Raw genomic sequence first — 5924 nt, 5'->3', positions numbered from 1 at the left:
TATTCTGTGATCTGTCATAAAATCCATTCAGAGTTACAGTGGCTTTTTCTGAGCTCTACCGTATAAAAGGTCTAAGCAAACGTGCTATTGATATGTTGCAATATGAAGATTAATGAAAATCATTGTTGCTTCTATGAAATTAATTCAATTAGACTAGGGGGAATTGATCTGTTTATTCCTTTCGTTGATCAATCAAATTGTTTTGCAATCAATCCAATGGCACGCCTGAAAGGTCGAACAATTTATGATGTATTTGTTCGCAAACCCGTTGCTATACTGATAAGGCAAAATGTTTGATATTTATATGAAAAACTAAGGAAACAAGCTCAGTTGCCAAAAGTTTAAACATAAACCCCGTTTAATGGCACAAGGTAAACGCTATAGAACACACAAAAAAAAACAAGAAACATAGAACAACAGCACAAAACTCCACAGACAACACAGTGCATATATACTTTATAAAAAATAACAAGGTGTGTCTATCAAGAATTAACGGAACGGTCAGTTAAATGTAAATTTACTGGCCGTTAAACAAGTCTGCGTGCACAACCTCACTTTTATCCGCACAATCCAGGATCAAGAAAAAAGGGTAAATCTTATCAAAGAATGCTTTAACTTCGGGAAACTTAATAATAATAAATAATAATATACTTAAAACAAAATAATAATTTTCAATTATAAGGCTGAGGAGACTGTAATAAAATATAATAATATAGATGTATGTAATTCGGAAGTCATTGAACTCAATATATTATTATAAATATAATATGAAAAAAGGTCTCTGATCTTTGATATAAAAAACCAATATGATTTGAAGATGAACGAAAAATATGATTCAGTTGTATAAAATGATGAGTAAAACACGAAAAGTTTTGTTTCTACTAATGTGCATAAAAGTAGAGTTTTAGATGCTCTAAGAAAATCAAAGAAAAATGGCGGAAAAAAGTACCCAAAAAATCAAACATCGTGGTTAAGGTTTATAAACACGACACAGTGCAACATGTCAATGTGTCTAGAATCTAAAGATAAAAGAACGGATAATTGTGTTCAATGCTTTCGCAATTGCGTTTGTTACGGTTTTTTGGCCGATGTTTGACCCATTAAATTTTCCGATTTGAGCCCCTAAGGCTGTTACACAAAATATGTATGAATTCCACCATTTAAGCATTAAAATTATGATTAAAATTCCCATTCTAAGCTAAATCAGTTACGAACGGAGCTTAACAAAGGGGAACTGGTGATAAGAAAAAGACAATTAAATCATTATGATTTTGCTCCACATGTGCTTATCCACACGTAAATAGTTTACCTGAAATCCATTGTATCCTTGTAGTCGGATATGACGACCTTGATATTTTGAGACAACACTGGCCTTTGTACAGTCTGTTCATGACAATTCTATTCAGTCTATTTACCTATGCTATGTATAATATACCCAGTCTACTTACCCTTTTGCGTATAACATGATAATAAAAGGAAGTGTAAGTGGCAAGAAAGAAAGAAAACATTTGAACTGTCCTCTGGTGTCGTTTAACGATGTTGTGTTTTAAAATTGCACTCATATTCTGTATCATGTATTGGCTTCAGTGCCATATATTGTATCACTGCGGAATGATATCATTGGAAATGCTGAGTTTGCTACATGCCGAGACATCCTTTGTCTTGCGATACACGTCTGCTGACGCGGGCGACATGTTGTATATCCTGACAATGTCTTTGAGCGCTTACCACTGCACCACGGGGTTCGAGAGGATCCAGAGCATCTTATAACAATAAATTAAAGACTCAAAAGTATCAAAACTGCGTTTTACCATATTCTGCAAAAAATGCTTTAGAAACCTGGAACGGTTTCTAATGCATACCGATATAATACTTATATATGCATTGGTTTTCTGTGCATATTAGTTCTGTGAACATGATATCAACGCTTGTCTTGGTTGAATTCTAGCTGATTTCTGCCAAACCACAATACGCCAAATGGAGTGGCGATAAAACAAACTACGACAATACGTCATATGGTGGGGCGAAAGTCTTGCAACCCCTTTGTGTTGTTTCTGAAATCTGGTTCCAATTATTATTGAGACTTTAAGAAATATACTAAAAACTATAATTATGCGCGCTGCAATACGCGAAATGATTTGACACATTTCTCATTCAAAAACAATTTCTTTGTCTTTCAGGGAATAACATGTTCCATGCATAACTATGATAATCTAAAATACAAACCTTATTTTGGTTAAATCATTTCCGTCTCATAAAGCGATGAATCGTTATGCCTTAATTGTTCGAGAAGAGTACTATTAATTCGAATGAAGGTTTATTACCAGTGTTCCAGTACAAAAGCATCGAAGGTGGAAGTTTAAATCATTTAAATTACTCCATGGGTATTGCAACTGGTTGTAAATCAAAATATGATTTACATTATTCTTTACAAATGTGCATGACGTACAATTCATACTGCACCCTCAAGGGACTACCCACTTATCGACATTACGATGTTGAATTATATAGATGGACGTTCAACGTTTGCAATTTTGAGTATCTTTAAAGGCTAACCAAACGGTAGCTAGAAATCTTAATAAATTTAATGTCATTTAACCGGACAAATCAACTCGTTTTCATATTCTTGTTCTATGTGTTGCTGTGTATGATATCCAGGTTTATCCTGAGAAGTTAGTCTGTGGTATTTGAAAGTAAGATTCATTGTATATGAAAAGGGCGCTATATAAGTTTTGTAAATAATAATAATAATAATAATAATAATAATAATAATAATAATAATAATAATAATAATAATAATAATAGTAATAATAATAATAATAATAATAATAATAATAATAATAATAATAATAATAATAATAATAGTAATAATAATAATAATAATAATAATAATAATAATAATAATAATAATAATAATAATAATAATAATAAAACTGACTACCTGAGCGTGTTTTTGTTTAATTCAGTTTGAAAGCAATCCGAGGCGTACATTTTTATAGATACAATCAAAAATTACAACGACAACAAAAGGAACAAGTCCTGGGTAGCCAAAATCTTGTTTAGAGGAACAAGGTCCAAGGCATAACGGACACTCAACGAATCACAAAATGTCACTATACAACAAAGGTAGATGTGGCATATATGTGCATTAAATATTTTTGGGTTACTAAAGTAGACTGGGCAATAAAACAGGGTGTTAACGGGGGATTAAACTACTTATAGTACCAAAACCTCACATATGTACCAACGTCTAAGCAAGAAGTAATGTGAGGAAAATCAAGTATAAACTATAAACACTTACATTTAAGTCTTATCTGAGCCAGAATCAATTGGAAGTCAATGAAGCATAAAGTAAAAAATATGAGCCATATCAAAGCCAGAATCAAAGGGACGAAAATGAAGCATAACGTATAAACATGTAAGCCATATCAGAGCCAGATTCAATGGGAAGAAAATGAAGCATAACGTATAAACATGTAAGCAATATCAGAGCCAGACTCAATGGGAAGAAAATGAAGCATAACGTATAAACATGTAAGCCATATCAGAGCCAGACTCAATGGGAAGAAAATGAAGCATAACGTATAAACATGTAAGCCATATCAGAGGCAGACTCAATGGGAAGAAAATGAAGCATAACGTATAAACATGTAAGCCATATCAGAGCCAGACTCAATGGGAAGAAAATGAAGCATAACGTATAAACATGTAAGCAATATCAGAGCCAGATTCAATGGGAAGAAAATGAAGCATAACGTATAAACATGTAAGCCATATCAGAGCCAGACTCAATGGGAAGAAAATGAAGCATAACGTATAAACATGTAAGCCATATCAGAGTCAGACTCAATGGGAAGAAAATGAAGCATAACGTATAAACATGTAAGCCATATCAGAGGCAGACTCAATGGGAAGAAAATGAAGCATAACGTATAAACATGTAAGCCATATCAGAGTCAGACTCAATGGGAAGAAAATGAAGCATAACGAATAAACATGTAAGCCATATCAGAGCCAGGCTCAATGGGAAGAAAATGAAGCATAACGTATAAACATGTAAGCCATATCAGAGTCAGACTCAATGGGAAGAAAATGAAGCATAACGTATAAACATGTAAGCCATATCAGAGCCAGACTCAATGGGAAGAAAATGAAGCATAACGTATAAACATGTAAGCCATATCAGAGCCAGACTCAATGGGAAGAAAATGAAGCATAACGAATAAACATGTAAGCCATATCAGAGTCAGACTCAATGGGAAGAAAATGAAGCATAACGTATAAACATGTAAGCCATATCAGAGTCAGACTCAATGGGAAGAAAATGAAGCATAACGAATAAACATGTAAGCCATATCAGAGCCAGGCTCAATGGGAAGAAAATGAAGCATAACGTATAAACATGTAAGCCATATCAGAGTCAGACTCAATGGGAAGAAAATGAAGCATAACGTATAAACATGTAAGCCATATCAGAGCCAGACTCAATGGGAAGAAAATGAAGCATAACGTATAAACATGTAAGCCATATCAGAGCCAGACTCAATGGGAAGAAAATGAAGCATAACGAATAAACATGTAAGCAATATCAGAGTCAGACTCAATGGGAAGAAAATGAAGCATAACGTATAAACATGTAAGCCATATCAGAGTCAGACTCAATGGGAAGAAAATGAAGCATAACGTATAAACATGTAAGCCATATCAGAGCCAGACTCAATGGGAAGAAAATGAAGCATAACGTATAAACATGTAAGCCATATCAGAGTCAGACTCAATGGGAAGAAAATGAAGCATAACGTATAAACATGTAAGCAATATCAAAGCCAGACTCAATGGGAAGAAAATGAAGCATAACGTATAAACATGTAAGCCATATCAGAGTCAGACTCAATGGGAAGAAAATGAAGCATAACGTATAAACATGTAAGCCATATCAGAGCCAGACTCAATGGGAAGAAAATGAAGCATAACATATAAACATGTAAGCCATATCAGAGTCAGACTCAATGGGAAGAAAATGAAGCATAACGTATAAACATGTAAGCCATATCAGAGCCAGACTCAATGGGAAGAAAATGAAGCATAACGTATAAACATGTAAGCCATATCAGAGCCAGACTCAATGGGAAGACAACGAAGCAAGAAGTATAAACATGAAAGCCTTAAGCCTTATCATAGCTTAAATCAATTCAAATACAATAAAGCATAACGTATAAACATGTGAGTTTTATCAGACAAAGAACCAATGGGAATACAATGAAGAATAAAGTTTAAACATGAAAGCCATATCAGAGCCAGAATCAATGGGAATACAATTAAGCAAAAGTATAAACTAAGCCAAATGTAGTTGCAGAATCAAGCTAAGGTAGTGTAATCATTCCAAAACAATGTGTATGATATTGCCAACAGACAAGGCAGAGACAAGAGAACAAACAACATGTATTTGCGTTTTACATACTCGAATATTAAAACAGACGACTCAAAACAGTAAACACAAGGTCCTATAATAAACTCGTTTTCATGTGAACTCGTGTTTTACTGACCGTTCCAAGACTGACATCCAATTATTGATCGGTAAAGATATTTTGATGAGTGTCTGGTCTGTGTGTGGTGTCTGTATTTGTGTATGTATGTTGTTTACTTTTGGGTCTGTAATTTATTGTCGCTTGGACAATTTTTTTTCTGGGCTTTTCCTTGTAGTTGTTATGTTTGTATTGCTCTGTAGCAAAATTTTATCTAACCTGTATTGTTGTCAGAATATTACATGATAAATAAACATTGCATTATATACGGTCTTGGTCACGGACCAAATTTAATTAACACTTAAACAATGAAATACAATGAAAGCTACAACATCAAACAATAAAAGGAACAGGGTCATGCCTAGAAGACTAAAATTTAACCCAGATCCTGATTGAAAG

The sequence above is a fragment of the Mya arenaria genome, chromosome 6 (assembly GCF_026914265.1).
Source record: "Mya arenaria isolate MELC-2E11 chromosome 6, ASM2691426v1".
Lineage (NCBI taxonomy): Eukaryota > Metazoa > Mollusca > Bivalvia > Myida > Myidae > Mya > Mya arenaria.
The sequence above is the reverse complement of the archived record's forward strand: the minus strand, read 5'-3'. Positions refer to the sequence as shown.